This window comes from Sturnira hondurensis, unplaced genomic scaffold (assembly GCF_014824575.4).
Source record: "Sturnira hondurensis isolate 20B ecotype Veracruz unplaced genomic scaffold, ASM1482457v3 Scaffold0005279, whole genome shotgun sequence".
Classification (NCBI taxonomy): Eukaryota; Metazoa; Chordata; class Mammalia; order Chiroptera; family Phyllostomidae; genus Sturnira; species Sturnira hondurensis.
This window is the reverse complement of record NW_028077910.1, coordinates 9267809-9290457: the sequence shown is the minus strand read 5'-3', so window position 1 is coordinate 9290457 and position 22649 is coordinate 9267809. Positions and strand designations below refer to the sequence as shown.

At 38.0% G+C, this 22649-nt stretch overlaps 2 protein-coding genes across 3 annotated transcripts in view; one reads left to right on the top strand and one right to left on the bottom strand.

The window, feature by feature from the left end:
* PDCD10 (programmed cell death 10) overlaps positions 1 to 11170 on the bottom strand; it is a 42698-nt gene extending 31528 nt beyond the window's left edge. Inside the window, exons 1-2 of one of the 2 annotated variants that reach the window (XM_037046598.1) lie at positions 11034 to 11170; positions 9817 to 9875 (exon numbers count right to left, since the gene is read on the bottom strand). The gene's annotated coding sequence lies outside the window, so the exon portion shown is untranslated. The remainder of the gene's footprint in view (positions 1 to 9816; positions 9876 to 11033) is intronic. The other variant, XM_037046597.1, reaches the window with a different exon arrangement.
* Positions 11171 to 11902: 732 nt separating this feature from the next.
* Positions 11903 to 22649, top strand: part of SERPINI1 (serpin family I member 1) — a 77056-nt gene continuing 66309 nt past the window's right edge. Inside the window, exon 1 of the mRNA XM_037046596.1 lies at positions 11903 to 12049. The gene's annotated coding sequence lies outside the window, so the exon portion shown is untranslated. The remainder of the gene's footprint in view (positions 12050 to 22649) is intronic.

Here is a 22649-nt window from a genome sequence, read left to right as displayed (position 1 = left end):
AAGAACATAAGAATTAAAGTCTGAAAACAAGGTTCCACATCCTGGTACTTACTCTCGAATATAAATGACTACGTCTCCCTGATCAAGTCACTTCACCTCTCTATGCTTTCGTTTCTTCTACAATACGGATGAAAACTGAGCTGTATACATGAAAGAGATGTGGCTAGAAAAAAGAATAAGGTAATTTTTAAATCAAACCATAAAGCCTCTATGTTAAAGACTTCATTTTACTAAGTAACTAAGCATTACATTTTTGCACTGTTAAATAAACATTCAAAGAGAGTACACAATCCATAATGAATTATCACCTCATTGGAAGGTCCACCCTACTCAACTGAATTTTTAAAGGCACTGTTTCTGTTTTACCAGTTTCTGGGTATGTGATACCACTAACTGGCTGAAGGACTCCAGCTTTCCAATTTTTAAAAACAAGATAAAAAAGATATAATCTTCAATATCTCTGTAAACATAACTGACCAAATAAGCATTTGCTGTGGTACTAATTAACAGAATTTTTAACTAAAATATCTGAAAACTGAACTATCTTTGAAAACAGCAAACACTGGCAAATCAGAACACAATGAGCCACAAAGAAAAAAATGTAAAAATGCTTCAAAATTAACTCCATCCACTTTATCATTTTTTGTTCATGTCTATATATCTGTCACAGATAGGTGTTCCTTATGAAGGCTTGGTTCTAAACTTGTGCTTTCTACATTATTCATTTAACACTTACAATTTATTTTTCTAGAGAGTTAAGGTTCTTAGAAAAACTTCAAAATGCACAATGCTACGGAATGGAAACCAGGAACGCGGCTGTGTCGATCACACTCAGCCGACTTCAACAGCGGTGCCCTCAGCGAGGTGAGTGAGAAGCAAAGTGACTGCACAGCCACACGTGCCTGGAGGTGCACCTGGGGCTACCGTTACTGGTTTGGAGAGCAGGGTATAAGCCGTCCAACCTCTCGGTGCTACAGTTTCCTCATCTACAGAATGGGAATAATGACAGTATTTACCTTTTAAGGTTTATGTAAATAGTAAACAGAATAGTGCATGGCAGGTAGTAATTATGCATTAGGTATTAAGTACATTTTAATCTAGAATGACAGGATCAGATCTCTTTCTAGAAGTCTTCACCTAGCCAAAGAATCAAGGACTCATGAACAAAAAATAGAGAAAGGTAAATGATTTTAAATCTCTTTAAAACAGAAGGCTTGTTTCTTTGTTTTCCAAATAAACAGTGTATCGGCCTCTCCCTCTCGTGGGAGCTCCTCAGCACCTCGCCCCCCACAACGCCAAAATCACTGCTCTAAGACAACCAGCATGGAAGCATTCTAAACGAGGCATCACGAACACCACCAGTAAATGGCCTCTACTGTAAGGGCAAGGAAGGACTGACAGAAGATATTATATCTGGACTTAGATCTTCCCACAACTCAGTTAATTCCAGATCTCCAAATTTCCCCTTACTCTTGTCACATGCTTACGCATTTAAGAAAGTTGAATGTTAAAACTTAAACTTTTAAAGTGATAACAGCCATTATATATTGTCTAATTTGATCTCCAAATTTCACAATTTAGAAATAAAAGTCCACAAAAATTCATGGTGGGGAACAAAATGGAATGGTGACAGACATCTTAAACAAAAATATACGCTACCGAGTTACTACAGCCTATCGTACAGGACATGTTTGTCTGCTAAACTGAACTACTTCAAGATTAACCTGTCCTGCTCTGGGTCATCCATGGTCAGTTTACAGCCTAGATGAGCCCAGACTCCATGCACAAAGTTTGGAGACTAAAGTCTGATGGAATGTAGCTCTGATTCAAAGTTACTTTAAGATATTCAGCCACACAAGTTTGGATTTTCAATATGGTGCTGCTGAGACCTCTGATTTCCTTACCTTAAATGTTAAAAGCATCATGTCAGTGGATACACTTGCATATTCTGAGTACTGTTTCTTAACAAAAAATGAACAAGAAGTAATTAAGTTTTTCTATGCCCAGATGGACAATTTAGAGCGGTAGATAAGCACTCATTTGAAACAAAGACCTGAGTTTGAATTTTTGCTCACCTGGGCCACATCATTTATTATTTAATCTCCCTGAACTCAGCGAGAAACACATGGAAATAACTGATTTACTTCATGGGATTATTAAAAGTACTAAACGCCCCTGACTGGTGTAGCTCAATGCGTTGGGGATTGTCGTGCAAACCAAGACATCACCAGTTCAATTCTCAGTCAGGGCACGTTCCTGGGTTGCACGTTAAATCCTCTGTTGGGGGTGCGTGTGAGGCAACTGATAGATATTTCTCTCCCTCTCTTTCTCCCTCCCTTCCCCTCTATTAAAAAAAAGTACTAAATGCATATAAAGCACTTAATACAGTAGCTAACACACAATAAGCATTCAATTTATACTGATATTTTACTGAAAATTCTATGAGCCTGACATGGCAATAGCACTGTGAATAGGGTGAGGCGAGCCAGATGCCTGGAGAACAAAATTTAGTTGACTTGCATGACACAGCCAGTGCCTCCTTAAATTTTGCACCCTAGTCCTACCCCTGTATAGCACACACAATGATTGCTTAATACTGATATCACAATATCATAAAGGCCATATGCTTACATAGCTGATCTTTAAAACCTTTTCTCCCCCACAATAAAATATATATTTTTAAAAAATTAGTACCAATACATAATTACATAACAGCCATGGGGATGTAAAGTACAATAGTACAGTATAGGAAATAAAGTAGCCAAAGAACTTAAAGGCCTGACCAATGGACATAATAATGGTAGGGGGGATTGCATGAGGGAGTGGGGGGTGCTGGGTGGAAGGAGGCAGAGGGGGAAATCAGGACGACTGTAATAGCATAAGCAATAAAGTACAAAAAATAAATAGAACCTTTTCTCCCCATTAGCCAAAATGGAGGCATTAATACATTACTGGGCCACCGGAAAAAAAAGTTACATATCATCCAAAGCAAATTACATAGTTTTGGAGTACTTAAAATGTTTTGGTTATCAAATCATTTTAAAACAATTTGCAAGCCCAAGTAAAAATTACTTTTTACTCTCTCAACGTGCATACATCAACTTAACAAGGACAGTTGGGGCCCAGGAGCAGACTGAGTAACAGAGTGAAGTCAAGATGCAATCAAGGACTTTGAGATAATTCGCAAAAGGAGATAAATCTATACAGAATAATCAAAAGTTGACATCTAACTCAAAGGACTCCTTACCTCTGACTTAGCTGATGGTAAATGGTAACAACAGCAAAAATACCAACCACTGGATTCTAAGATAATTCTGTACTGGGGAAAGAATATACTTCTTTTTAGTTGTGACAAGCCTCATGTTTTTATCCTATTCCAATGCCTAAATGTTTGTTAAAGCCAGGTCTGAACAACATTTAAATGAAAACATTTGTTGGAGGGGAGAAAACAAATGTGTCCCCTTAAATATGTCCATCTTTTGCCCATTAATCTAGCGGCTCACAAATCAAATAATTCCTAACTTAACAGTCATTGAGTTTTTAATTGAGATACATCTATTTTCCTTTTTTATCAGTATTTGTGATCTGCTGCTTAAATTTCTCCAATATGAACCCAAAGCTTTCCTTTAGAAATTCAACTGAATTTAAGCATTCATACTGGTCCTATGTTCTCTTCTGGAAAGTACAAGAATATACCACATGGGTCTGGCCTACCTGCTCCACACCACTTATAATCTTAGATTATCAGCTAGTTAACTTAATGACTCTTAAATGACTAAAAACCTCTATCTTCATGCAATGTATATTTCTTTACCTTACTTTACAAATTTTCTTTGCTCCAAAATACTGCCTCATGGCACAAATGTTGATTAAAAACTATCAGCCCCAGACAAATCGACTCTGGCTTATCTGTTTAACACTAGGTACTAACAAAGATAAGTTCTATTTTGATAGTGACATTTAACTTCACCTTTAGCTCCTAATTGATCTCAAATACAAAGGCTATATTAGTCACACAAAGAAATAAGGTAGAATGGTATTTGTTTATATTTTACATACAATTCCTCATGTAACCTTCACTTGCAAAACTGCAATTCATTTTTTAAGGAAGCACACCAAAATTTAAGGTAAGAACTCAGAACTCTCTCAAGTTTTGATGATACTGCCAAAATTCCAACTTTATTATAGATAAAGGCATCCATAAAGTATGTGATTTCTCAATAAAAGACCACAGCATTATTCAAAATCCTCTGGAATTAAATGAAGAACGCCTTGCGATAATCGCAACTGGTGTAAGAAGCAGTGGTAGCCTAGCGGCCAGGTCTGACTCATGTACCATTACCAACTGGCTTTTTTTATAGCAGGCTTATATAAGTCTATGAAGGCAGCAAGCATGTGACATTTAGGGTTTTGTCATTCCTTGATTCCACTGGAGTTCCAGTTCATCCTGAAGGCATGATGGGTGAACGAAGCAGGGAAGGATGTTTCAGTGCCAGGCACCAGATGGTAAGTTAAAGGAACTACCACTTTTTCTCCTTTCTCACAGCTCTAACCCAAAATTATCAAATGAATTTATGAATGTGAAAGTACTTAATAATCACAAAAGGGGTAAAGGGGATAAAGGTAAAAACAAAAAGAAATCTAGAAAGAAAACACATCACAAAGGCTACGTGTCCATATAACGGTCTTTCAACCCTCCTCCCCTTCTATCCACTAAATTAGAAATACCCTAAAGGGAAGTTTTATCCCTTCACCTATTTCCTAGTACCCAGCACAGTGCCTGGCATAGTCAAAGTCAGCAATGTCAGTTGGAGATGTAGTGATGAGAAGTCAAATACAGTCCATGCCCTTGAGCGTGTGCAGTCTTGCAGGGTAGAGAGACAGTAAAAAGACTTGTCAAGCTGCCATTTAGCATAATGCCAGGAGTATATGCAAAATATATATCACGTTTTATATATATATATACTTATCCTACACAAGTTCAACAGATATGCTTAATATTTTCTCAAAGAAAACAAAACAGAAAAATAACTACTGAAATATGTACATAGAAATCATAAATCCATTCCATGCACATAAACTCCAGAATGAAAGGGCTGAGACATGGACCGGTCATGCCCCATCTCCCCTCCTCCACCCGACTTTAAAGTCACAGTGCCTCTCACAATGAGCAGCTCACCACACTGTGATTCCTTTAATTTTCCTGTAATACACATATTTCTTTTTCAACAAAGCCTCTGAATAACAAGTCAAATACTTCACCTAGCACTCACAGGAAGAGTAATTATATTCCAATGCTCAAGAAAATTTGGCTGTGTTATGTTAGTCTTCAATGAGCTAATCTCCAAAGGGATTTTTTTCAATTAAGTTTCAATGCAAGTCATTTTTGCCTGCCACACTGACCTTAGCATCTAGGATAAAACTTATCTGTAACTGCAACTCTAAATCTAACTGCTCTCTAATGAAGCTCAATCACTAACATCATTTTACTTCAATGATTAAAAATATGGTCTCGAGTCCAAAAGCCCGGATTCAAATCCTGATTCTAAGCAATTACTGGTTGTGTGACCCTAGTAGGCAAGTTGCTTAACCTCTCTACACTTTACTATACTGGGGGTAATAGTGTCTCTACTTCACAGAATTATTGCAAGGATTACATGAGATCATGCAAAATGCTTAGTATGATGCCTAGCACTTAGTTACTAATCAATAAGTATTGGCTATCATATTAATCCCAACTAATTCCAAAGAAAATTTAAGGCAGTTTCACATATAATATATAATGGATAAAAATTGGATAAATGAACCAACGTATCATTACTATGCAATCTACACTTACTTCTGGTAAATTTATTTCCAAGGGACTGGCCTGAGTAAACAGTAGTGACTACTATTTAATAATATGTGCCAGACAACTGCTGTTACCTAGTAATTCATAAGCTTGCTGATAAAAATCCCTCCCTGCCCCCTCCCTCCCTTCCTTCTTTCCTTCCTTCCTAATAACACTTGATTCCAGGCAACTGCAGAGGAAGTCAGAATGAGACTGAATAGATCCAATTAACTTTTTTGGGTGGTTACACAAAGATTACCCATCCAAAAATGTAAGAGCGACCTTAAAAAAAACAGGATAGTGACATTATAATACATCCAAGATGCAATTGTTTTTGTAGCTAAAATGAGAAAACTGAATTTTTCATCTTCATACAGACAAAAATGGGCATCCAAACTATACTGTTTATCTTTCTGCAAATAAATTATTTCTAATCACTGCAATAAAGGTGCCTTCATTTTTTACACTTTGTGTGTATTTCTAATACATAAATTTTTAAGATGCAACTCTCTGTAACATTTCAATGCAGGCCCTAGCCAGGCAGTTCAGTTGGGTAGAGTGTATTCCTGGTAAAGCCAAGATCGAAGGTTCAATCCCCAGCCAGGGCACATACAATTACCAACCCATTCATGCACAGATAGGTAGAACAACAAATCGACCTTTCTCTTTCTCTCTTACTCCCTCCCTCCTTCTCTAAAAGTCAATTTAAAAAAATTCAAATGCAATAATATATACAATCAATCACACTAACTTCCAAATCACTTTTACAGTTTATATTATGGAGAAAAATTATTTTTCATGAAACTAACAATAAATTCTTGGTAACACCACCTATTATTATGACCCTACGAAGCCAACAACATATAAGAAGTAGTACTTCAGTTTTATTCTCCATTACTGATTACCATAGGTTAATATGAATTTTTTTTACCCTCGATTCCAATAACACAAGGACTGACTTTTAAAAAAGTAAATTTAGGACTTATCAAAGACTTACAGTTAGTAATAAAAACTGAGAGTATTATCAAATTTTAAATCCATCACTTGCTTGACAATATATTGTCGGAGAATCAATTGGCAAATTCATGAAAGCATGTAAGTCTACAGGCAACACAGAGCTGTTGAATTAATTCTATGCCATTACTAGAGTACTGCAAAAGATTAGAGAATTTGTTTTGAGAACCAAAATCTAATGCAATTTATTACTGAAATATAGTTTTCATAATGATCTCTTCACTTTAGGAAGTATCTAGGTTGAAAGCGAATAAAATATTATCATAAAAACCTATTGAAATATGAATTTTTCAAGAAGCCCAAAATAGAAGTTCCTTTGAAACAAGCACAACTCAACTTTGCAAAGGTGCCTGTCTAAAACAGATAATATTAAAGGTAAAGATTCAAAGAAACATGCCATCCTTAAAAATCAAAATGAAACAACAAAGTAAAAAGCAAATATATTTTGTTGAGGGCAAAATGAGGTAACATTAGGAAGGAACAGAATCCATTAAAAGTTAGTTTCTTAACTATCTCTATTTTGTTATAATAAATGTTGCTTGCAAAAAACTGGATAGTGACAAATTCTCCAAAATGCTCTTATACACAAAGTTTGCTGTAATAGAAAAATGACTTCTGCCCGGCTGGTGTAGCTCAGCGGATTGAGCACAGGCCTGCAAACCAAGGGGCCGCCAGTTTGATTCCCAGTCAGGGCACATGATGGATTGTAGGGGGCAGCGATGCTTCTCTCCCTCTCTTTCTCCCTCCCCATGTCTAAAAATAAGTAAAATATAAAGAAAAAGAAAAAGAAAAAGACTTCTATGCCATTTGCTCATAGAAAACTACCCTGATGTTAGAGACCCTCAAGAACATTTCCACAATTTATATTAAATTTCTTTCAACAACTTTTTATCTGAGGGTGAGAAGGGTATTAGTTTTGCCCATTTCTGCATTTCTATACCAAGCAGAGGGCTAGAGACATTGTGCATGAATGCACTCATTCATTCAATCAATCATTTATTCATTCACTCAACAAATATTTACTGGGCATTTACTTTGTGCCAGATACTGTGTAAGCAGTGAAGACACAGGACAAATGACAGGGTCCTGCCCAGGAAGCTTATTAATCTAGTACAGAAACAGTTAGGTTCCTATTGGGATGGTGCCATAAAGGAGAAGTATGTGGTGAAGGTATCGTGGAAACATACTCTAATTTTAGGAAGGAAGGGTCAAAGAGGTCAGGAAAGATTCCCCTGACAAATGACATTTAAACTGAGACATGACAATTAACTAGAAGTTGGTCGTACTTGGGAAGGTGAGGGGAAGCAGCACAGGGTGGGGGGGAAGAGAACCTACTCAAAGGCCCCCGGGGTCAAGGAGAAGTTTAGGTATATAGTAACTGAACGCACAGTAAATGAGAAAGGCAGGGGATAAGGATAGAAAGCTGAATAGGAGACCAAAGACAAACTGTCAACATAAAACAGAGTAAGAATGTAACAGTATCTGAACATTTAAGTCATTGGGAGTCCTTTTCTCATGTAAAATAAGTAATCTAAGGGAACTGAGACTACAATACTCAAGATCTGGAGAAGGAAGACATGAATAATGCATTGTACCCACCAGTGACCAGTTACACACCCTTGCACTTAACCAATCTGAACCTCTTTATTCTCTTTGTAAACAGGTACTCAACAATTTACCTATTGAAAATATAATGATAATATACATTTAATATAATATACATTTAATATAATATACAGTCCTGTTCTTATGAACTTATACCCTTAAAAAGAAAGTGATGTAAGTATATGGGAGAAATCTGAAGTCCTGAAAGAGATGATGTTCAAAGGCTGATGGGAGGGTCCCACTAAACCACTATAAAAATACAAGTGCACATATAACCCTGTGAACCTTAAGTTTTTCAATATGCAGATCTCTAAAATGAGCCCAGTACTCCAGCATGTGACTGAAAGGTAATAAATGTAACAGAAATGGTATTCCACCATTGCAACATAGATAAAATATTAAAACCAGGCCTCAGAAATGAAAAGTAGTTAGGGGCAGAACTGAATCAAGGACAAAAATAACAGGTGCTGAACAAGTGCATTATATTAATTGATTAACTGAATTTCCAAATGCTGTTTTTAGTTCAAAAGCTCATTCCACCTCAGCTACATGGCAAAAGGCAGAAAAACTCATTTCACACTTTCCCCGGACAAAAAGTAAATGCCTATATTGTCATCTACAAAATACATGAAGATTTTTGCTTTACGATCACTCACTGATTTCCAGCTTATGATCTACTTAAACTATCACACTCCTGCAATAGCACAAAGCCAGTTACCCTTCACATAATTTTCCATTTGTTTAGTTGTTCTTCCTTTCTTGTGTACTGCATTACTCATGGCACTATATTATTCCTGATTTTACTTCATTGTACAGTATCATACCTCCCTTACTTCTATTTTAAGTGCCCTATTAATTTCCGGACTATCTTAACTTCAATCCATAGGGGAACAAAATACCTCTGATCCTACAAAATGTTTCTGCTTTCAAAAGGTAATAGTGATAATACTAATAACTGCAAAGTACATTCACAATGCAACATATTTCAATGGTCAACTTATCCAACAGTAAACCATGACTCATCACCTGCTATTACTGGAGACCCAATTCCTGTTTATAAACTTACCAGGAACAAATCCTAATGTCAAAGAATATACTCCAAAATTTAATTGAAGAACTACCCAATGAGCTATAATTGGTCATAATAACAAATTTACATAGGATAAGACTGGAACAAGCACACTACTTTCTACTCAATATAAAACATAAATGTCCCATTTTCCATTTAAATTAAGTTTAAGTTAAAAATCACAGGTGACATCAAGGAAAAAATACACACGAGCCTCATGTTATTTACACAAATACCCCAGAGTCAAGAAAATGAAGGGGAAAGTTTTTTAAAACAATCAGTAAAAATGGAATATTACCTTCAAGATATGCAATGTATCTTCTTTTCTAGTAATGATCACACTAAACTCTCTTGATGCTGTATTATTTGAAAAAAGTGCAAAATAAGTTTTGCAGAAGAATCTCAATCCCATTATTAGTTTTACACAATGAGGGGGGTGGGGGGGACAGTCCTAAGGTAGAAAGGAAAAATAACTGTCTTTAAGAGATGGGACGTACTGTTTTAACTGACGTTCTCCTATGTCATCATCTACTATTTAAAGTAGTACAGTCCATCGCTTAATATACCCCATAATAAAAAAAGTTGTAAATTGAAATGGATGATTTCCCTTTGTTTCTAAAAGATTAGAGTGTGTCCTTTTTTTTAATGGAGGAATTTCTCCCGAGTTCTTAAAAGTCCACATCTCACAAATGGCTTCTTAAAAAATACATAAAATGTATTACAATTTGCAACTTTTCCCACTCTCTTCAAGAAACACAACCAAGTCTCTGGTGTAGCCGCTCCGTTTCAGAAACCGGATTACAAAGATTAAATTCAGAAGACCTGTCCCTCTGTGTGTGACCCTGGGCACGTCATTTACCCCTCAGTTTCCTCATCAGAATGCCAAAGTGAATGCTCTTTGGAAACAGTTAAGGTGTACACCTATCTTAGGAATTACAACTAAAAGGGTTAAGGTTTTCTGCTTTTGGCAAAATATATTCTTAGAGGGTCCACACCATGAAACTGGAACTGGATCAGTAGAGCTTTGTCAACATTTGACTCTTCCATCTACAGTTCTCATTCTTCAAAGGACAGAATCCGAGTCACCCCAAGAACAGACTCCCAAGCGTCCTTTCTTTCCTTCACTATGGAACTTCTAAAGCAAGGAAAAACATCTCTCCACCGCCCCCCACACCCCAAGCCACACCTTCAGAGGACCCCACCCCAGGCACATCCGCCCTCTCCCTTCTCCGGGGACACCAGAGGCCAACCTCGCCCTTCCCCTCCAACCCCTACCTAGAGAAGACTTCCTGGAGGCGGTTGGGCCCAAGCTCGGCAGAAGGCATTTACAAACCCGCTTTACGCCACTCGCGTAGGATAACCTCGCTTACGCCCATAGGGCCCCGTTCCCAGCCCAGTCCGCTCCGCCTGCCAGAACTAAGCCCGAGTGCCTCAGCCACGGTCCTAGTGTGACCCCAAACCTCTTATGCTCTGCGCAGAGCTACAGGGACTGGGACAGAATAAGCCCCACCTTACCGGCTACTGAGGCACTGACTTCACTTCGCACCTTGTAGCCTTCTTCAACTCGTATCAATTCACTCCGGCGACGCCGGAAGGACCCGAGAGGAACCAGGCGTTGTCCGGAATCCTGCTCAGCCGGAGTGCTCAGGGGCCTGTAGGGACTCGTAGTCCCATTCGCCGGTGTCGTGGGCAGTTCCTGCACAAGCAGGACTACAATTCCCGACAGAACGCGCGGCTGAGCTTACAGCGATGGGTGGGGACACTTTTAGCCAATAGCAGGAGAGTTCCCTGACTTTGCGGGAGGAGGTGAAATGAAGACTGAGGGTGCAAGGAAAGAAGAGGAAGGGAGGGGTCAGCTCTCACCTGCGCCAATCGGGGTGCGGGGTCGGCCCCGGGGCGACTCACCCTTTGTGGGGGCGGGCTAGCGGAGCAAGGGGGAGTACGGGAAATAGGGTGGAGGGGAGGGAGTTCCAGTTCGGGAGCATGCAGCTGCTGAGCTGTGGACGCGGGCTGAATGAATGTGTTGGGTGGATCGCCGAGACGGAGGGACGGTGCAGTGTAGGGAATGCTCCTTGGCTATAGGAGCAGCTCCACGAAGGTGGCGGAGTCTTGGGCACATCGGGTGGCCAGACTTGGGAGTCGGGAGGGATAGGTTTAGCCCGTGCTCCTGACGGAGAGACCCAGGGGAGGCGTCAGGCAGCTCCAGGTGTGAGGCCCCGAAGTGAGAGCTGAGGGTTCCCCAGGGAAAGGGAAGCGGCAAAAGCACTGCACGAGTGCAGAATTCAGGAACGTATAGACTGCAGCTTCCCGCCGCCTCCAGCCCTGGCAGCGGCGGGAACAACTAGGGGGAGGAGCAACAGCTGCTGAATTCGCCAACTAGAGAAGGGAGAGGCGGAGCTTTTTGTTCTGTAGCTGCTGAAGGCGCAGCCTGGACTGTAGTTTCCCGGGAGAGGAGAGCAGAAACGGGAGAGGAGCTCAGTCCTCTGAGCTTCAGCTCCCGCATCCCGCCAGGGGTTGCAGGTGTGTGGGAGGTAAGCGTGGGTGTTTCTTCTGGCGTCTGTACATTGACCCGTAGAAAACGTTTTCCAATAGGAGTTATATCTAGGCACGGCTATAACTCGTATTAGAGAACTGGTGCAAACCCCTTTAGGTGCAGTGTACATTTTTGGACTTTAGGGGCGTGGGGGGGGGGGTCCGGAGGAAAAGGTGGCCTCTGTAAAGGGCGTGGTTAGTGTTTTTGGTTTGAGTTGTGTCATGAAAACTGTTCTGGGAGATGCTAAGATTGAGGGAAATTCTGTTAACGTTAATTGAGAACAAGGTGAATGTTATCTGGGTAGGTGTGTAGCTGGTTACAAAAATTTACGCTGATACAGAATTACTTAAGAACTCTTTCAGTAGGAAAATAACTTCGCATTTTTCCATGTCTACCATTTATGTTGTTTTATCAGATTATCCCGCTACAGACCTGTTTTCCAGGGTGGTTGTACTGCAGGTTCCTAGAATTGAAAGAGATCTGTATTACAGAAGCAAATGCAGGCAGGAAAAATCAAGATGATTAAACCTATCAGAAGTGTAACTTTTGCCAGCAATAATGTAAAAATATGTTTTAATAGATGGGTACTTAGCTTTCCTTCCAGTGGCTATAGAATATTGGAACAAAGACCGGGACTTAGCGTACAGTATGAACATATGGTGTACTTCATTGCTGCTCCTAATTCTCTCAATTATCAATGGTGATATTTGCACATTAAAAAAGTAAATAAAAAAGTACAAGGAAAGCTGTAAGAGGATCTTTTCTGCTTAAAGAGTGTGTACTAATTAATTACCCTTCATATGTGTTACGATGGATTCAGAATTAAAACACTTGTAATAGTACCATAAAACAAGTTTATTCTTGGCATTAAACCGTGTGTGGTTTCTTTTAATGTGATTAAATACCTATGGATGAAGATGTTTTAGTACCAGGTAAAGGTGGAAGACATACCTACCTTTGTGTAAGTGTATGATAATATAACAGCCTTTCCTTGTTAGAAAAGTATGTAAAAAGCCATTTGCCTAGTTGTTTTTCTTAGAGAGGTTCCCCAGATTACATACCTTTTAATCATAGTAGCATATTGCAGCACATTTTGCTCTGAAATGCTTTCATTGTGATAGTTGGATATTTCAGTCTGCCTGAATACTTTAATACTGGAAATTTTTTGAACTCTGGTCAATAAATTGGAGTAATTATCTTCTCTTTCTGATTTTCAAGCTTTCTTGAGTTAATTAAGGAATTTATTTCTGTAAGGCACACAAAATTCCTTTTTGAAAAGAAAGGGCTGGAAGGAATTCTATTCATAGCTTAAAGTTCATTCTCATCAGTGTGCTGCTACCGATAAACCTGAGACTTATCAATGTATTTACTACTCCCTGCAGTATCCCCTCCCACACTCTAATATACCAGAGCAACAGAGAGGCTGACAAGTCTTAGAAAAACAGCATCCTTTAGACTGTCCCCAGGCAGACCAGGTATGTATTAGAAGCAGCAGAGAGCTTAGAAGAAAAAGCAACAGTAGCCACTAAACTTAGCTACTCAGATACTTAGACATGGTAAGGATCTGACTTTATTTTTGCTACATCACAATTTTATCTCTGCTACATCACAGGAAAGTCAATTAACCCACATAGCTGATATGACCCTGTGAAAATATTTCAGGGAGAGAAAATGGGTGTTAGGGTATAGTGAGACTTGGAAAAGATTGTTTGCCCTTGTTATTTGTGATCAAGTGGACTGTCCTGAATCAGTCTTAGATTCTCTCTCAGACTGCTAGTGATTCATTTTGTGGAATTGAACACTTGCTGTCACTGGCTTATTTTTCCTGTAATAATAATGATTAATAACAATTCTAGCAATGAAGTTCTTTTTGGACTTCATTATTAAAGATCTTTTAATAAAGAGGCTTTATTAAAGATCTTTTTCAAAGAGTTTTTTTTTTGGAGATCAGTTAATTAGCAAGTAAATGGGAAAGAAAATAAATATCAAAGTGTTGAAATTCACATGTACTTTGAATCCCAACTCTTCATAGATCTTGTACTCTGAGGATTAATGCAAGATAGAATATCATTAGGAATGAACGAATTTGTGGTATTAAAGCACTGGATTTTTCACGTCTTTCCAAGATGAATTCTTTTTATCATGTCAATGAGGGAGACTAGGTTCCTATATCATTTGTGAGTAAGAAGATCATGTTTTTATAAGGGAGAAGATTATTAGCAATATATGGTACAGGGGTATTTGTTACCTTGATGTCCTGACACATTTTAAATTGACGTTCTCATTAAACCTCAGACAATCTGAAGACATCGATTGTATGACACTGGTGCTGAGAAGGTGTAGTACACAAGAATGCCAAATTTTATGTAAATCACTACCTGGGTTAAAAGCATATTATTTATTCTTCTCTTGATTTTTACTATCTGTGTATGGCTATCAGGGACTATATGATATGATGAGAAAGGAAAACCAATGGAATGCATAATGTCTCTCTTGAATAGAAATGTTCGGAGGATGAATGTTCTTTAGCCAAAAGACTGGATTAATTACAAAATATATTTTGGACTTTTTAAAACTAAAATTCTGAATATAAGCCTCTTGCATAACATGAATTTCCCTTTCTAACAGGAGATTCACTGGTAACTTAAAGGTTCAAGATCAAAAGGTTTGGGTGCAGTGGAGTGGGATTAGGGGGCTTTACAAGTAGGGACAGATGTGAGGGACAGATGTGAGCTGTTCAAGAAACATACCTTTACCAGGAGCAGAGAGGTTTTTCTTTTTTTTTTTGTTAAATGCCTATAAGTGATTCCTGGCCTTCCCCCACCCCAGTCATTGATTTTTAGAGGCTTGTATCCATAGTGTACAGTACTTCTATACATTGTCATTTTGATTGGAATCAGACTGACATGAATTCATTCGATTTTTGGATAACTATGGGTTATTGAAGCAAAGCAGAAAAGAACATGTTTATAGACAGTCACTACTAAGTCAAACTTACTATTGTTTGGATATAATATTAAAAAGAAGTAAAAACCTAAAATGATGTTTGGCTCTTAATAACAGAGGTGCTTAGCCAGACACTAAAGATGAAGAAGAGTTGCACGTACACACACCTGTCCCCTTTTATAGCAAACTCCTCAGGGTAAAGATGGTTTTGGCGATCAGGATTGTTATAGAAACACAAGGATTTATTTTTTGTTTTGTTTTTAATCTTACCTCTTGTTTTCAGAATTTATTCGGTGATTGTGTTTTAAGTAACTAGATTACTAGCTCTTGTAGTATATACACTTTGTTCTTTCTCCTGCTGATTCTGAGCACTTTATGTCAATGCTCAGCATAAATAAGTAGCCCTAGAGCCATTTACTGAATTAGAACCATTGACCAATACTTTTTAAAAGAATTTGTATTAAACTTATTGGGGTGACATTGGTTAATAAATTACATAGGTTTCTGGTATGCAGTTCCATAATACAGCATCTGTATATTGCACTGTGTGTTCACCACACCAAGCTAAGTTTCCTGTTACCATTTGTCCCCCCTTTACCCTCTTCTACCTCCCCCTGCACCCCTTTCCTTCTGGTAATTCCCATACTGGTACATCTGAGTTTTTTGCTTAATCCCTTCACCTTTTTTACCCAATTCACCAAACCACTTCCCCACTCAGAATTGTCCATCTGTTCTCTCTGTGGATCTGTTTGTATTGGGTTGGCCAAGAAGTCCATATAGTTTTTTTTTCTGTAAAAGACATTTTTTCATTTTCATCAATAACTTTATTTATTTGGATATTTTGAGTATGTCACTATCTCCTGCCTGGATAACATTGATTGTGTTCAGATAATGTCTCAGTTTGATTGCTATTAACTTCAGTTTGTCTACCCAACTGTAGAGCATTTTCCAGTGAGAAATTTCTAGCACTAAACTTTATAAACCACTTTTGACACATTCAGTTGGTCAAAGCACCTTCTCTACACATTGCACATGTCTTTTGTTTTGTATTTCAGGTGTGTTTTTAGCTTTCTTGAAATAATAAAGCATAATATGCTGAAATGTGTGCTTTTTTTCCATCTTCAATATTAAAATGCCTACACAAAAATTCACCAATTTTGATTTTTTAGATGCATGCTGATATGATAGCTGTCACAATACAATCTAACAAAATTGTTTTTGAATGAACTTTAAAACAACTAAACTCCACTAAAGCCATCTTAACAGAAAAAAAACCAAACTTTTTGGCCAACCCAATATCATGTTAGTTAATTTGGTTCATTAGATTCCACATGTAATTGAAATCATAGGGTACTTGTCTTTCTCTGACTTGTTTATTTCACTCAGCATAACATTCTCCAGGTCCTTTCACACTGTGGCAAAAGGCAAGATTTCCTTTTTGATGGCCGAGTAGTATTCCACAGCTTTTTTAATCTACTTGTGGGCACTTGGGATACTTCCAGATCTTCACTATTGTAAATAATGTTGCAGTGAACATAGGAGTGCATTTATTCTTCCAAATCATTGTTTTTAATTTCTTCAGCTAAGTTTCAGAAATGGAATCGGTGGCTTATAAGATGTTCTGTTTTTCATTTTGGAGGGAAACTCCATACTGCTTTCCCAGTGGCTGATCCAATCTACATTCCCACCAATGGTGAACAAGGGTTCCCTTTTCTCCACATCCTTGACAGCACTTGTTTGTTGATTTATTGATTATAGCCGTCCTGACTGGTGTGAGGTGGTTTTAATTTGCATTACTCTAATGATTAGTGACGTTAAGCATCTTTTCAGACGTTTGTCGACCATCTGAATATCCTCTGGAGAAGTGTCTATCCAGATCCCTTGCCCATTTTTCAATTGGACTGTACTCACTGAGATGTCTTGCACTTTGGTAGAGAAGAGTCAGTTGACCTCACAGTATAATTGCTGAGCCACAGTAAGCCTACTGAGACTCTTTGTGCTGGTTAGTCTTTGCAAAAGTGTCAGTTGAGCCCAATTTGATTCCCACTGTGTGGGCTGCAAAATGTTTTATCTACAACTTTGCCTGCCAGTGTTTCTAAATTCGTCCCAAGGATAGGGAATATAATATGGGCCGGAGGGAAAGGATCTCCCACCGTGGCCCCAGAGGTCTTTTTACAACCAGGGGAGCCTGCGTGTGCTCACCACCGTTTTACCTCAGGTAAAATACCTTTGCTGAAGCTTATCTATAAAGAGCACAATTTCATTCTATAAAAACTGAATCTGCCTATCCACTTTTCTAATCATTCCTTTTTAGAGAGAGATAGAAAAATAAGAAATCATACTGATTGTGTTGACGCATGTGTGGAGTTGGGCATTTTATTTTTTGCACTTGACCTTGCAGAAACGAATCTGGTTAGTGTTAGAATTAAGAATTCAAATGCTTTTCCTTTATTTATTTATTATTTTTATTGTATTTTTTCCATTACCATTTATTCCCTGTATACCCCCTTACTCTACAAAATGGTTTTTTTCCCCTTTTCATTATTATGAGACCTGGAGAAATCTAGTTAATTGTAAACAGTTCTTAATTTAATAAACTGCAGATATTTAACTGTCTTTCGTGTTTTCACATTCACTGTCATGCGTATAGGTACAAACAGGCTTGGAACTAATGGTTGCTTCATCCTCCTTCGTCACGCTCCTTTGGCATTACTCTAGTGCTTAGCACTGTGCCTTGCTGAGTTCATAATCGGCTTTCCCAGGTGCTCAGTATCTTCAGAGCTAAGACAGTTTCATGTAATTTTGTATCTGAGAACCTTATGCATAGTCTGTACTTGGTGACAATTTGTTTAAATACTTGACAACCTATATGAGGTACCATTTTGCATTTTTCACAGTCAAGTACACTAGAAAACAGATGTACATTATACATCTGTTCTAGTATCAAATTCAGCCCTCTGCCCACAACAGTTGCTAACATAGAAGTTAATATAAATATTGCTGTCTTTTGTTGGCTTTCTAGTGAATAGAGCAAACATCGCTATTAACTGCAGCCTTACACATGTGGACTTTAAAAATAAATTTATTAATTGGATGTTGTTTGAAATTTGTGTGGTTTCTCCTTGCTTCTAGAACTTTGCTGCCTTAAAGATTTACTTTAGGTGACACTCCCCACACATACATACACATACTTTTTAGGACTATTTTTTCTTGGCACAGAAATAGAGACTTAGAGAAAAGTATATAAATATAATATGAGGCTTTTCTTAACCAAAATTCAACTGGTCTTGAATGTTTTATTTTTAGTGAAATGGTGACATTGAGAGGCCTTATTCAAGCTTACTGTGCCTAAATTATACAGGTATTTGTCATCTTTGAGCCAGCGTGGGCAGGGGTGCGTTCTGAGATTGCTCACTGCTGGCCGCCGCACAGCACAGCTGCTGAAGTGTGTGCTTGCTACTTCAGACGCCAGCCACTCCTTCAAGGCCCCCTTCTGGTTCAGCCTAGGAAGGGAGTCTTCTGAGCTCCTTACAGCTCAGTTTAGTGTGGGAAGGAATGAAGATGGGGAATTTACTTTGATTTAATAACCTCATTTTTCTAAGTGTATTGTTTTTCCCAGATACAGCTCAGACCAGAGTTCTCAGTAACATAACTCAGGTGTCATAAAGTGATCTTACAGCACAATTCAGTAACTACCTATCAACTTTATAGTCCATCATTTCCCCTCCCCACCCCCCTGCCATTTTGATTTTTTCTTTTGTTGTTGTTTATTGACTTGAGAGAGGGAAAAAACAATTTTTGGTTTGTTGTTCTACTCATTTATGCATTCATTGGTTGATTCTTTTTCTTTAATTTTTTACATATTTTTAAAATATTTTATTTATTTATCTTTAGAGGGGAAGGGAAGGAGAGAGGAAGAGAAACATCAATGTATGGTTGCTTCTCATGTATCCCCTGCTGGGAACTGGCCCCTGCCGGGAACTGGCCTGCAACCCAGGCATGTGCCCTGACTGGGAATTGAACTGCGATTGAGTGGTTCGCAGGCCCGTGCTCAATCCACTGAGCTACGCCAGCCAGGGCCATTGGTTGAGTCTTGTATGTGCCCTGGCTTGGGTTGGAGCCTGCAACCCTGGCATATGAGGGCGTCACCCTAACCAGCTGAGACCCTGCCAGGATGCATGTTGGCTTCTTTCGAATGGACTCAGAAGAGCTCACTGGCATACTTTTGACATCTCTCCCCACATTGGATTGCTTCTGTTATTTTTTGATTAATTTTGTTTTGAAAAACTAGTTTTTATTTGAGGTCTTTTTATCTTATGTAACATGAAGGGTTAATTTCATTGTTTTTTCACCTTTAGTAGTATTCTATAGATACTGTATTATGATGTACAAGTTTCATCATTTACTTGAATTAAATCAATTATTGAAGCATTTAATTGTGTACTTCACAGAGCAATTTAAAATCATTGAAGCAATTAATGTTTTTTAAATATATTCAGCCTTCCATTTAAAAAGCCTCTACAAAGTATCTCACATTGCTTACAGATATTAAATCACTTGCTCTGTGTTCAAAGCAGGTTAAATTGTATATCATTTCATTTAGCATATAATACTGGATGAAATTGTACAATACCACTATTTTCACAGCTGTATAACAATGGTATAATTTTTGCTTTTGCTAAACAAGAAACATTAAAGAAATTATATGTATTATGAGGTCTTGAGCACAAGGCATATTGACTAAATCTAACAGGAAGGCAATTTTTTTTTCTGTACTTCAAAGTTTCTGATGAGTTTCTTTAAAAATAAAATGCTAATAACCTAAATTATAAAGGCCTAATAACTATTCATGTTTTTAATATAACATCAGATTTAGCTAATAATGAGTAAGATAAACTTTTTGAGAGAGAAAAATCTTTTTATCCAAGATTGTAATTTCCTTTAAAGATTTCATATATTTATTTTTAGAGAGAGGGAGAAAGAGGAAGAGAACTATATCGATATGAGAGAGAAATATCAATTGGTTGACTCTTGTATGTGCCCTGACCTGGGACCAAACCCTGCAGCTCAAGCATGTGCCCTGACCAGGAATTGAACCAGGGACCTTTTGCTTTGCAGGACACTGCCCAACCAACTAAGCCACACCAGTCTGGGCTCCAAGATTATCTTAAAAGCAAATTTTTACACATTATGTGATCCAGAAATAATTGACAATTAAAAAATACTTTTAAAGTATCTATCAATTAGAAATGCTTTCAGATTTATGCACGATGTTATAAAACAAGAGGGATTTATTTTTCCAAAACAAGAAGTCTAGAAAGTAATTCTTCACTTTTTCTTTAAAGACTCAGTATTGTCAGGGTTTTGTCTTCCTGCTTTCTCTCCTGCTCACGACAAGACAGGCATTTCCGCTGACTCCCATATCACATTCCAGTTCAGGGCAGGAATAATGAGGGATGCAGTGGAGATATTGAGCCTTTCTCTTTTAACCGGGAAGTGGAAAACGTTTTTCCCATGACCTCCAGCAAATGTGTGCTATGGATCTACTGTCCCGTGGTGTGTGGCTGTCCCCCGACTTTAAAGAGCATTCGGGGCCTTTGTGGTGGATCATACGAGGGAACCATGGTTTGAGAATGATTTTTGGAGTAACCAGTCAATAGTTGCAACTATAATCTGATCATGGAAACCTTGTTAACTTGAAATTGCCACCGGTTTGTCTATTTTAGCCCCAGATCAGGAAACTCGAATCTTATTCCACCAAGTTTTCATTGCTGTGACTACCACATTCCAAGCTTCTGGTCAAAGGCATTCCTCGGAGAATTGGTATCTCTGGTTAAAAAGTCATCCCGCTTATGCCGCATTTAATACCTGGCCCGTGCTTTTCATATTCCGAAGCAGAAGAAAATGCTCTATATTGTCAACAGGGAAGGCTTTGAAAAGTAGAAGCCGAGTAGCATGAAACGTTGGTTAAACGCAAGGGACTGCAAGCTACAGCTTGCAGGTTCACTGCCATTTTTGTAACTCAAATCTTACTGGAACCCAGGAACGCCCACCATTTGCATATTGTTGATTGCTTTCTTGCTACAACCGCAGAGTTCAGTCATTGTGAAAAAGACCACGTGGCCCCTGAGCCTAAAATAGTTCCTATCTGACCCTTTTAAAAAATGTTGGCTGCTGGTGTAAGAAGGTGGGCTCTGCGGTCAGACAAAACTGGGTTCAGATTTGGTTCTGTGATCTGTAGCTTGACTCCAATGCTGTTTATGTGATTTCACATAACACGCATTGCACAATACCTGGCATGTGGTAGATGTTCATTGAATATTTATGAAATGTGTTAGATTTTTATTGTGACTTAACTGTTTTAAATGAGCTGTAACTTTGAGTTCAAATGGAGATTTGAATCTCTAAATTTAAGTACTCCCTACCCCTACAATAAACATTTAGTAAACTGGGAAGGGTATCATATAATGATAAGAAATTTCAAGAGTTGCACAAAATGTTGTATAGTCACAGTGAGATTCATGTAGAAGCCAAACAACCTAAATGTATAGGAAAGTAAAGCCTAGACTTGAAAATACAATTACAGGCATACCTGGGAAATATTGCAGGTCTGATTCCAAACCACTGCAATAAAGCAAATATTGCAGTTAAGCAAGTTACACAATTTTTTTAGTTTCCCTGGTGCATATAAAAGTTACATTTACACTACACTGTAGTCTAGTAAGTGTGCAGTAGCATATACCTAAAAAACAATTTATAAACCTTAATTTAAAATATTAAAATACATTTTTGGTAGTAAATACTAACTATCCTCTAATCCTGTTGGGAAATGGGACCAACAGACATGCTACACAGGTTGCCACAAACTTTCCATCCGTAAAACAAAATACAGTGCCTTCCAAGTGCAATAAAGTGAGGAATGTGTAATTAAAACTAAGCTATTAAATGTTGTAGAAAGCCATGCCCGTCAATTAAAATAGAGGTGAAGATACTTTATGAGAACTTAGAGGAAGAAGATATTTAAAAGTGAGTGTACTAAAGAGGGGACATCACTACCAATCCTACAGAAATAAAGAGATTGTTAGGGAACACTATGAATAATTATATGGTAACAAGTTAGATAACCTAGATGAAATGGACAAATTCCTACAAAAACAAACTACCATGCAATGTACAAAGAACTACAAAGTCTAAATATAGACTCAAAAATCCTCCACAAAAGACTAGCAAATAGAATTTGGCAATAATAAAAAAATGACAAACCATGATCAAGTGGTATTTATTCCAAGAATTCAGTTACTTTAACATGAAATAAATCAATGCAATATACCATCTCAACAGAATAAAAGACATGATCGTCTAAGTAGAGACAAACACATTTGACAAAATCCAACACATTTTCATGATAAAAACATTCAACAAACCAGGAGTAGGAAGGAGTGTCCTCAGACTGATAAAGGACATCTACAAAAACCCCAAAGCTAGTATCATCTTATTGTTGTTCAAGTACAGGTGTCTCCATTTTTAATTGGGAAAGGCTGAAGATTTCTTCTTAAGATCAAGAATAAGAGAAGGATGTCTTCTATTCAACATTTTACCAGGGGTTCTAGCAAAGGGAGTTAGGCAACAAAAAGAAGTAAAAAGCATCCGGG